The following is a 12,978-nucleotide window of genomic DNA, read 5'->3' as shown; positions in this document are numbered from 1 at the left end:
CCAGAGCTCACTGGAAGAGAGACACATGTAAACAGGTCCCATCACACAGTGATAAAGCCTATGAAAACGCATATTGCCCTAGGGGACTGGAGAGGGCTTCATGGAAGAAATGGCCTTTGAGCTGAGTGAATGAGAATGAGATGTTTGTGCTAAGAGCTAGGCAGACAAAGGGAATAGTGTGTGTATGTGCATGTGCATGTGAACACGCTCTCTCTATGTGGGGAGGGGAAGGACATTCCAGGCAGAGGGAGCATGTGCAGAGGCCTGGAGGCTAGAGAGAGTACAGCATGTTCTATGCATTGTAAGCAGCTCAGTATATTTGGAAGGTGGAATTTACGGGTGGGGTGATTAGAAATGAGGCCAGGAACAGTGCCTGGCACTTGGCTGTCATTATTATTTGTTGAATAAATGAATGAATAAAAGCTTTTAGTGTTACAAATGCAATCATGAGGCAAGCCCTTAATTAACTTGAATGTTCAAGGCATTGTCCCTTATAATTAACAGGGCTTCTCAAAAACTTTCTTCCTGAGCTTATGAGGAAATGTCTGAGTCTTAGTTCCCTATATTGAGAAGCACAGTTTAGCAAGTCCAATTCAGTCTTTTGTCACTAAGGCTCTTTCAAGTCTCCTAAGCAAAAATTCAGAATGTTATAGGTCATTACCTAAGACTGGAGCTGTTGATGCAGCTCGTTTAGAAGACTGAGTTAAATGAACCTATTCCCTCTAAGTTCATTCCCACAAGTATTGCAATGTGGGTAATTTGGGTTATTTATGCTTAGGATGGGTTTGTTTTCAGGTAAGATAGACCTATTATGAATTTAAAATATTTGTGTAGAGTCAACTCATTAACTAGCACCATCTTTTTACTAAAGGCAAATGGATCTATATTTCTCTCTCTCTCTTTTTTTTTTTCTTTTTGAGACAGAGTCTCACGCTGCCATCCAGGCTGGAGTGCAGTGGCGTGATCTCAGCTCACTGCAACCTCGACTTCCCAGGCTCAGGTGATCCTCCCACCACATCCTCTGGAGTAGCTGGAACTACAGGCGTGTGCCACCACACCTGGCTAATTTTTTGTATTTTTGGTAGAGAAGGGGTTTCACCATATTGCCCAGGCTGGTTTCAAACTCCCGGGCTCAAGTGATGCACTAGCCTAGGCTTCCCAAGGTGCTGGGATTATAGGCATGACCCACTGCACCTGGCCGGACCTATGTTTCTTTCAAGACAAATAGATGACATCTTTGCTCATAGGAGCAAGAGTTTTGTCTCCTTATGCTGACCCAGCAATTGCTAGAGTGTGGTTTTGTTAAAGAGAGGTTAATAAGAGGAGAAATACAAGTTGGGCAAATGAAATAGTTACAATCGCTTGGTTCATACCATGGTGTTTTTTGTTAGTTTGTTTGTTTGTTTGACTATGTCTGGTTGGGATATGTAGTTGAGAAGCTGAGAACAAGGTCGACATGTGGGTCCCTTTTCTACCCTTTCATCTACATCCAGGGCTAACTCCACAAATGTTGCTCCTCCCCAGGAAGGAGGTAGATGATTTGTAGCTAACTCTTCAAAGCAATTCAAAGCACATACTCTAAAAACAATGGGCCAGTAGCTCCTCTTTGTGTGCAAAATATCTATCTGGGCACTTCCTGGTATAGGGCTCTGGTAGGATGAAGTTCCTGAGCCCCAGAGAATCAATGTCCTTTGCAGTCCCTTTCCATTGAACAATCTTCAGCCTCTGTGGTGCTGCCGAGGTGGTTCAGGGGAGAAGGGAACAACTCAGGATTCCATTAGGCTGCAGGGAGAGTTTCCTTTTTACCAAGCTAGGAGCTACTACTGTGGTCTTGGGGATGGAGTAGAAGGTGTTCAAGGAGGCAATAACAAATCCCAACTTGCTGCTCAACCAGTGGGAAGTTGCTGGTGGGGAGAGAGATTTGTTTTTGCCATCTTGAATTCAGATTCATGAGCTATTTTTCTACAGGATCCATGTTATAAATGATATTTAGATTTCCAGACAGCCCACACAACTCTGCTTAAAATGTAGCTGAAGATGAAATATGTTTTAGTGATATTTGTCTTAGTTCATTTGTGTTGCTATAAAGGAATACCTGAGGCTGGGTAAATTATAAAGAAAAGAGGTTTATTTGGCTCACAATTCTGCTGGCTGGAAGACTGGGCATCTAGTGAGGGCCTCAGGGTGCTTCCACTCATGGTGGAAGGCAAAGGGGAGCTGGTGTGTGCAGAGATCACATGGCAGGAGAGAAAGCAGGATTGGATGTGGGGTGATAGACCAGGCTTTTTAAACAACCAGCTGTCATGGGAACTAATAGAGAACAAACTTACTCATTAACCTGAGGATGGCACCAAGACATTCATGAGGGATCCACCTCCCTGACCTAGATACCTCCTATTAGGCTCCGCCTCTAACATTGGGGATCACGTTTCAACATGAGGTTTAGAGAGATAAGCATCCAAACTACAGCAATGCTATACTTCTATAAAAGGCAGTATTTTTCAGACTATTTTTTTTCCTGCAGTGCAGCCTTTCTTTCAGACATGTATACAAGGAAGCACAATATATATAACAGCCTAATGCAGAACTGTTTTGGTTGAATGGGGATTGGGCATTATAGGCTGAGTCTGGGTCCTTGAAATTCACTTTCCTCTTGGGATTGCTTCATTAATCACTGCTGTGACAACCCCTTCTGTCCTGAGGGGTCGCTGTGCACCTTACAGCTCCTTTGCAAGAGGGGATACACAGCTCTATGGTCAGTTCTCCAAAGGCCAGAGGGGTAACAGAAGGGAATAAACTTAGCAATGGGAAAAAGGAAAACTATTAATTTTTGAAAACTGGTCTATCCATCAGTGTAGGCTGGCTACATAAGAGTCACCCTGGAAATTTTTAAAAACCTGGGGTCATTCCTCAGAATTTCAGTTCAGTGACCCTAGGATGGGCCATGGAGTCTGTATATTGAAAAGCTCCTGTGGAAGATTCTGATCTGTTGCTATATTTGGAAATCTCTGAACTGGGTCATGTGGCTTTCTGAACACCACTTGGCCTTCAGCTTGTGGCTACTGCCTCTAGCAGGGGCATCTTCTTCTAACACAGGGCAGGAGGCAGATCCAGACAAGGGAAGAGAATCCAAAGGAGAGACAGGAGTTTCACATGGGCTTCTCATCTGAAAACTTGTCTCATTCCCATTAATTGCCAGTAGGAGTTGTTATAATCTCCTCTACATAAGGCTTTAGCCTCACCCTCAGGGCCTAATGAAATAAGCATAACAGAATCCAGAACTACGCTTCATCTCCCCCAGAGTGAAACCACGTTGAGAGTAGAAGGGATTTTTTTTCTTATAACTGACCTGGGAGCTGGCTAGATGATTTTTTCTTTTTGGAAAAATGTGTTGTAAGTCTAAATGATCCATATAAAGGAACAATCACAGCCACTAAAAACCTCTTAGATTAGAACTCTTAGGATTGCATGCACTCTGTCAAAGTAATCCTGCCGATTAATGAAATGTTGGTTCGTTGTTATTAATTAAAATAGTAGGTTCCAGATCCTGAAGAAGGAAACAGAGGCTATTGACGGAGGAAATGGGAAAGTACCAAGAACTGGAGAGAAAGAAGACAGATTTAGAAGGATTAAGTATGTGGGTGAGTGGGATTCTGGGGTCCTAGGTGAGTGAAGAGCACACTGGTTAATAATCATAATTATAGCTAATGCTGTGCTGAGTACTTTACAGAGTTCATCTCATTTGATCCTCACAGTAACCTCACAATAACCCAAGAAAGTAGATGCCATCCTTACTCCTAGTAAACAGAAGAGGAACCTAAGGCATTATGAAGTTAAGTAATTTACCTTAGGTCATATAGCTAGTTAAGTGTTGGACCAAAATTGGAACACTCAGTTAAGTTATTGCAGAACCTGCACTCTTCTGTGCACGTGTGTGTTGTTTTTATGGTTGTGGTTGTGACTGAAGTATTTAAGGCAAATCCCAATCCTTATGTCACTTCACTCCTAAATACTTCATTATGCATTTCTAGAAAATATGAATATTTTCTTATATAACGTTTATGTGCCATTATGATGCCTAACTAAATACTTCATTATGCATTTCTAGAAAATATGAATATTTTCTTATACAACTTTTATGTGCCATTATGATACCTAACAAAACCAGCAGTAATTCTTCAATGTTACATATAATCCAGTCATATTCACATTTCTCTGATTATCCCAATGTCTTTAAAAAATCTTAATTCATACACATCAGGCTGCAAATAATGATCTGTACATGGCAACATTTGCTACATCACTTAACCTTATTTTAATCTAGAGCAGACTTACCTTTTTAAAAAATGTCATTAACTTGTTGAGGAAACTTGGTCAGTTGTCCCATTGAAGTCCCCAATTTATATTTGCCTGTTTGCTTCTCCATGGTCTCATTTAACTTGCAAAACCTATTTATTTTATTTTATTTTATTTTTATTTTTACTTTTATTTTAGTTTAAGGGGTACATGTAAAGGTTTGTTATATAGGTAAATTCCATGTTGTGAGGGTTTGGTGTACCAGTTATTTTGTCACCCAGCTAATAAGCATAGTACTGTACAGGTCTATTGTTCCTTTCTTTGTGTCCATATGCATTAAGTGTTTAGCTTCCACTTATGAGTTAGGACATATGCAGTATTTGGTTTTCTGTTCCTGCATAAGTTCCCTTAGGATAATGGCCTCTAGCTCTATCCATGTTGCTGCAAAGTACATTATATCATTCTTTTTTATGGCTGTGTAGTACTCCATTGTGTGTATGTATGACATTTTCTTTATTCATTCTACTGTTGATGGACATCTAGGTTGATTCCGTGCCTTTGTCTATTGTGAATAGTTCTGCAAGAAACATATACGTGCATGTGTCTTTATGGTGGAATGATTTATTTTCCTTTGGGTGTATACCCAATAATGGGATGCTGAGTTGAATGGTCGTTCTCTTTTAAGTTCTTTGAGAAATCTCCAAACTACTTTCCCCAGTGGCTGAACTAACTTATATTCCCATTGGCAGTGTATAAGCACTCCCTTTTCTTTGCAACCTCTCTAGCATCTGTTATTTTTTGACTTTTCAGTAATAGTCATTCTCACTGGTGTGAGATGGTATCTCGTGGTTTTGATTTACATTTCTCTAGTGATTAGTGATGTTGAGCATTTTTTCATATGCTTGCTGGCTGCATGGTACGTCTTCTATTGAAAAGTGTCTGTTCATCTCTTTGTACACTTTTTAATAGGGTTGTTTGTTTTTCTGCTTGTTAATTTGTGTAAGTTCCTTATAGATTCTAGATATTAGACCTTTGTCAGATGCATCATTTACAAATACTTTATCTCATTTGGTAGGTTGTCTGTTTACTCTGTTGATAGTTTCTTTTGTTGTGCGAAAGTTGTTTGGTTTAATTAGGTCCCATTTGTCAATTTTTGTTTTTGTCGCAATTGCTTTTTGTGTCTTTGTCTGAAATCTTTGCCATGACCCATGTCCAGAGTGGTATTCCCTAGATTTTCTTCAAGGATTTTTATAGTTTTAGGTTTTACATTTAAGTCTTTAATCCATCTTGAGTTGGTTTTTGTATATGGTATAAGAAAGGGGTCTAGTTTCAATCTTCTGCATATGGCTAGCCAGTTATCCCAGCACCATTTATTGAATAGGGAGTCCTTTCCCCATTGCTTGTTTTTGTCAGATTTGTTGAAGATCAGATGGTTGTACGTGTGCAGCTTTATTTTGGGCTATTTTGTTCCATTGGACTGTGTGTCTGTTTTTGTACCAGTAGCATGCTGCTTTGGTTACTGTATCCTTGTAGTGTAATTTGAAGTTGAGTAATGTGATGCCTCCAGCTTTGTTCTTTTTGCTTAGGATTGCTTTGGCTATTCAGGATCTTTTTTGGTTCTATATGAATTTTAGAATAGTTTTTTCTAATTCTGTGAAGAATGTCATTGGTAGTTTGATAGGAATAGCATTGAATCTATAAAAGCTTTGGGCAGTACGGCCATTCTAACAATATTGATTCTTCCTATCCATGAGCATGGAATGTTTTTCTATTTGTGTCATCTCTGACTTTTTTGAGCAGTGTTTTGTAATTCTGATTGTAGAGATCTTTCACCTCCCTGGTTAGTTGTATTCCTAAGTATTTTATTTTTTTTATGGCTATTGTGAATGGGATTGCGTTCCTGATTTGGCACTCAGCTTGAATGTTGTTGGTGTGTAGAAATGCTGATGATTTTTGTACACTGATTTTATATCTTGAAACTTTGCTGAAGTTGTTTATCAGATCTAGGAACTTTTGAGCAGAGACTGTGGTATTTTTTAGGTATAAAATCATATAATCTGAAACAGTTTGACTCCTCTTTTCCTATCTGGATGCCTTTTATTTCTTTCTCTTTACTGATTGCTCTGGCTAGGACTTCCAATACTACGTTGAGTAGGAGTGGTGATACTGGACATCTTTGTCCTGTTTTGATTCTCAAGGGGAATGCTTCCAGCTTTTGCCCATTCAGTATGATGTTGGCTATGCATTTTTCATGGATGACTCTTATTTTTTGGAGGTATATTGCTTTAATGCCTAGTTTGTTGAGGGTTTTTAACATGAAGAGATACTGAATTTTGTTAAAAGCCTTTTCTGCATCTATTGAGATGATCATGTGGTTTTTGTGTTTAGTTCTGTTTATGTGATGAATCACATTTATTGATTTGCATATTTGAACCAACCTCACATTCCAGGGATAAAGCCTGCGTGATTGTAGTTGATTAGCTTTTTGATATGCTGCTGGATTTGGTCTGATAGTATTTTATTGAGAATTTTTGTATCTGTGTTCTTCAAGGATATTGGCCTGAAGTTTTCTTTTTTTATTGTGTTTCTGCTAGGTTTTGGTAGCAGAATGATTCTGGCCTCACAGAATGAGTTAGAGAGGAGTCCAACGTCCTCAATTTTTTGGAATAGTTTCAGTAGGAATGATATCAGCTTTTCTTTATATGTCTGGTAGAATGCGGCTGTGAATCCATTTGGTCCTGGGCTTTTTCTGGTTGACGTTTTTTTTTTCTGGTTCATAGGCTTTTTATTACTGATTCAATTTTGGAAGTCATGATTGAACTGTTCAGGGCTTCACTTTATTCTTGGTTCAGTCTTGGGAGCTTGTATGTTTCCAGGAATTTATCCATTTCTTGTGGGTTTTCTAGTTTGTGTGCATAGAAGTGTTCATAGTAGTCTCTGAGGGGTTTTTTGTATTTCCATGGGGTCAGTGGGGGTAATGTCCCCTTTGTAATTTCTTTTTGAGATGGAGTCTCGCTCTGTCACCCAGGCTGGAGCCTGGAGTGCAGTGGCACGATCTCAGCTCAATGCAACTTCCACCTCCTGGGTTCAAGCAATTCTCCTGCCTCAGACTCCTCAGTAGCTAGGACTACAGGCGTGAGCCACCACACCTGGCTAATTTCTGTATTTTTAGTAGAGACAGGGTTTCACCATATTGGCCAAGCTGGTCTCGAACTCCTTACCTCAAGTGATCCACCCACCTCGGCCTCTCAAAGTCCTGGGATTGCAGTCGTGAGCCACCACGCCTGGCCTGTAATTTCTCATTGTGTTTATTTAGTCTTCTCTGTTTTTTCTTTGTTAGTCTAGCTATCAATCTATCAATCTTATTTATTCCTTTAAAAAGCCAACTTCTGATTTTGTTCATCTTTTATATGGTTTTTTACATCTCAATTTCAGTTCAGCTCTGATTTTGGTTATTTCTTATCTTCTGCTAGCTTTGGAGTTGTGATTGCTTAGTGCTATAAATTTTCCTCTTAACACTGCTTTAGCTGTGTCCCAGCTGTATATCTGTTATATCTTTAGAACCTGTTCGTTTAATCCTTACACCGTATGTTGCCTCTTTTGGACATGCGGTTCTGGGTCATGAACTGCAAATCTCCTTTGTCATCTCTTTGAAAGACATCAGGAAAGATTTAACTTAATTCTCAATGCTTTCTCTTTGAAATTTTTTCATTTATTTTTAAATACCAGCCATATATTTTCTTTAGGGGCAAACCATCATTTATTTAACATTGTTTTCTCTACTGTTTTATATTTTGTTTCTTTACAGCTTTTTTGTTTTTAAAATATGCTTCCATGAGCATCTTTGCCAATATAATACCTTTTATTATTTCATTAGAATAAGTATCCAGATGTGGAGTGTCATAAGTTATGATCACTTTAGTGGATATTGAAATACAGAAAAATTACTTTTTAGAGGAATTTTTTTTTTTTTTTTTTTTGAGACAGGATCTCACTCCCATTGCTCAGGTTGGAGTGCAGTGGCACAATCATGGCTCACTCCAGCCTTGACCTCCTGAACTCAGGTGATCCTCCCACCTCAGCCCCCCTAGTAGCTGGAACTACAGGTGTGCACCACCACACCGAGCTAATTTTTGTATTTTTTGTAGAGACGGGTTTTACCATATTGCCCAGCCTAGTCTTGAACTCTTGGGCTCAAGCAATCCTCCCACCTCGGCCTCCCAAAGTTCTGGGAATACAGGCGTGAGCCACTGTGTCTGGCTTAGGAGTGCATTTTTTTTTACATTAAAAAATTAAAAGTTTCTCATGTTCAATTGGAAGAACCAGGGATTCTTTCATTAACCAGAGACAGAAGAGTGAGTGTATAACTGAAGAATTGTTCCTACAATCTTTTCTGATATCTGTCAAATAGAGGATAAAGGAGATTTGCATTGCATAACCCAAAAACACACACCCAAGAGACGCAACATACAGTGTAGGGATTAAATGAAGGTAACTGAAGTCATTTCCAGACATACTGATGTAGAATGTCAGAATATTATGTTTTGGGCTCACTTCAGTACACTTGTTTTGAAGGGGATTTTGCGTTGGTATGTCCTAATGAATTCAAGCTTTGTTGTTCTAATGCATTCTACTAAGAACCAATTGAGATACTCCATTTTGAATAGATACCTAGTCAGTTGAAATGTCATAAAGCAAAGTAAAAACAAGAAATGAAAATCCTATCTCTTTTCCCAGTACTTGTTATTTGTTATATTCCAGATAGTTGTTTGTTGTTTTTTTTTAATTAGATGATGTTTTGTAGGTGACTTTTGTGTAGAATACTTTATCATCTTTCAGAATGAATAATATATTACAATGGTGATTTCATAGAAAGGAAACAGTAATTACAATATTAGTGTGACTGGTTCCCTTATGAACTCACACCTGCCTTCTACATTATCTAAGTCTGTAGTCTGTCTTCCTCACTCATGAGATAGTACTTGTTGGCTATGTTAGAATTTGGCTAAGCTGCTGTAACAAAGATACCCTAAAAGTACAGTGGCTTAAATAATGTAGAAATTTATTTTTCTCTCATATAAAGTTCCAAGGTGTGTGGTCTAGCTATATGGAGCAGCTCTGTTCCATGTAGCCATTCAGGAACTCAGGCTCCTGTACTTTTTTGTTGTTGTTGTTGTTGAGACAGTCTCGCTCTGTCGGCCAGGCTGGAGTGCAGTGGCACGATTTCAGCTCACTGCAACCTCTGTCTTCTGGGCTCAAGCAATTCTCTTGCCTCAGCCTCCTGAGTAGTTGGGATTACAGACGTGTGCTACCACGCCTGGCTCACTTTTGTATTTTTAGTAGAGATGGGATTTTTCACCATGCTGGCCAGGCTGATCTCAAACTCCTGACCTCAAGTGATCCACCCACCTTGGCCTCCCTAAGTGCTGGGATTACAGGTGTGAGCCACCACGCCTGCGTTTTCTACTTTTTAAAATCTGTCATCCCTTAGGATATAGTCGTTGTCTATAATGAAGAAATGCCTTTGCCATTGTGAATTCCAGTTCATTGGAAAGAGAAAGAGAGGAAGTCTGGGCAAATAATTTCCTCTTAACTCAGAAGTTGCACATACTTCCACTTATATTCCTTTAGTGAGAACTTAATTAAATAGACATACCTCACTGTAAAGAAGACTTAGATGTGTAGTTTTAGCTTGGCAGCCTCGTTTCCAGGAAGAAGAGGAGAATAGATTTTGGTGGGTGAGTAGAAGTCTATGCCACATTGTCTATGATACTAGGTTCTAGAGTCAGACAGACATAAATTCCAGTCTTGGCTCTGCCACTAGAGTCAAGAACAAATGATTTACCTTCTCAATTTTCTATTGGAAAAATGGAAATAATTTCTATTATGGGATTGCTATAAGAAGTAAATTAAATGTGCAAGTACATGCAAAGTGCTTAAGAAAAAAGCATTGATGGTAAAGCACAGAGCACAGGGAATCTGACTGATTGAGTTAAAATCCTGGCTCTGCCTTTGCTAGCTATGTGCCTTTAGATAAGTTACACAGAATTCTCTGAGATCTACTTTCCTCTCTTATAAAATGGAGATATTACTAGTGACTACCTCCTGGAGTTATAGAAAGGATTCAACAACGTCCTCTATGCTGGACTTATTAAAATTATTTATCCATGCATGATAAACCACCTTGATCTTCTCACACTTATTATTATATTTATTTGTCAATTCCTGAGTTTATCTGCAAAAAAGAAGTAGTAAAATTGAAGTGTGTCAAGTTGCACGTGTCATGAGTTGCTGCATTCTTTCATACCCCTTGTTACTGTTTCCTCCTACATCCTGATAACATGTTTGTTTGTTCATGTATCTTTAGTTTGTGTTCTAGTTCCACTTTCATTTCTTGGGTAACCATCTACTGATGACTTTATATCCTAAGTCACATAGATGAAGCTATTTAGTATGAATTCCACAGCTTGTCTCAGGTATTGAGCACATTTTTTTTTTCATAATGGCCTCAATCTCATGCAACCATTTCAGGTGGCTTAAGCCAGCAAAAATCTCTCTTTGGATAGCTAAGGAATGCAGTAAACACGGGAGATACAAGGAATGATACACAACTTTCTATCCTCAGGGTTTCTGTCTTAGATCATTGCAATGACTCTGGATTACATTTTTCAGGTCAGATTTGGGGATTTATTTGCAGAACTTTACTTATCTGGTTTTATACAGATAACCTGAAACCCCTTGACTGTTCCTCTTCACCTCAAGGACCCTTCCACAAGCCCCACATGACTGCAGGTACACATTACCCATCTTGTCACCCACTACTTACAGAGCTGACATGCTGCTGCTTGGCCCCATTGTGCTATCTCTGAGTACTGTGGCATTCATCCTGGCTCCAATGGTGTAAAATGAGGGGGTATGAATGCCTTTTTCAAACTCAAGACTAGCAAAAGACAAAACCCCCTTTTGTTTGAAGCCACTGGAAATATAGTCTTAGTTCTTGCTCTTTTAGAGAAACTATGGGGTGGGCCCTTTTCTCCTCTATACCCCCACCCCCTGGCAGCTGTAGTTTTTGCATGGAGTAATTGAGCAAATCCAACGTATAAAAGGTAGGATTATCAAAGTGAGTGAACGAATGCTTACCTAGCAGAACTGTAAGACATGGAAAAATAGGAAGACAAGCTAATGATCTAGAAATTGTATAGCTTTGCTGTCTTAGAATCATGGCAAATGGAACATATGGCATTGGGTCATTTTTTGCATTGATTTGAAAAGAAAATGAGTTTATTTTACAAATAAATGGAGTTTGTGTTTCTGTTTGCTATTCATGACTGTAATGTTTACTTCTCTTGAAACAGAAATCTGTCACCTAAATATTAAATATAGAGAAAGATTTTTTCAGCTATTAATGAAGAATTTTTCTTTACATGCCGTGCCTTCATCCACTTCAATAAACATTTTATGCTTTTCCCTTTGTTTGCTATTATTTTGTCTGATGAGATTGTCTGTGAACAGAGACATCTTAAGAGAAAAAAAGGAATTGGTGAAAAGACAGACATGTTAAAATTGTTATTTGCCTGAGCATTAGAATTTTAGATTAAGGCCTAGAATCAAATTCAGTTTATTTTCTCATAGATTTTATGATACATGTTGTTTTCATTTCCTATTTTGAGATTTAGGATAGGCCCAGAATTGTAATAAAGTTGCCATTCAAAAACCTTCCATTCATTGTTATCCTAGTAGACATGTATTATTTTTCTCTTCCAAACATCCTGTATTTCAGATAACAGAAGCCCTCTTTTCATGTAGAAAAGATCCTTGCCCTATTCTCAGTTTGTGTGATCCAAGCCTAGTCATACAAAGTCTATAGTAATTGAGTTAATTATGGGTTTGTGTCTGAAGCTAGGTTAGTCTAAGTCGATTAAGAAACTTTTGAGAAAAATGGAGTTCTCTGCCCGTTGACATTGCTGGGCTAGAGAAGGAAGTATGAAACTGACAGAGGTGAGCTTGGCTTCCACATGGTGAGAGTCTGCCTGAGACTGAAGCCAGCTCAGGAAAAATTGACCCAAGAGATACAGAAAGATTTCTGACCATATTGTTTGAGCATCCATGCTGGAAGCAAGATTTATTCCTGCCATTGCATTTCTTATTTTTCCCCATCAAACTCTCGAGTTGAGTTTCTTTCTCTTGCAATTGAAAGAGTTCTGGTCAATACAAGCATCATCATTTTTCTCAGAGAGCATTTATTCGATTCCTGGGTTATTGTGTGTTAACCACTTAAAAATAGTTTCACATGTAATGGGAAAATACAGTATTAATACAATGTTAGGACTGGAAGGGCGGTGGGGCGCAGTAGCTCAAGTCTGTAATCCAGGCACTTTGGGAGGCCAAGGTGGGTGGATCACCTGAGGTCAGGAGTTTGAGACCAGCCTGACCAATGTGATGAAACCTCATCTCTACTAAAAATACAAAAATTAGCCAGGCATGGTGGCACACGCCTGTAATTCTAGCTACTCCAGAGGCTGAGGCAGGAGAATTGCTTGAACCCAGGAGGCAGAGGTTGCAGTGAGCTGAGATCGCTCCACTGCACTCCAGCCTGGGCAGCAGAATGAGACTCCATCACACACACACACACACACACACACACACACACACACACACACACACAAACTGGAAAGGTTACCT

This window comes from Gorilla gorilla, chromosome 9, assembly GCF_029281585.2.
Source record: "Gorilla gorilla gorilla isolate KB3781 chromosome 9, NHGRI_mGorGor1-v2.1_pri, whole genome shotgun sequence".
NCBI classification, from domain to species: Eukaryota; Metazoa; Chordata; class Mammalia; order Primates; family Hominidae; genus Gorilla; species Gorilla gorilla.
This window is presented reverse-complemented; position numbering follows the sequence as displayed.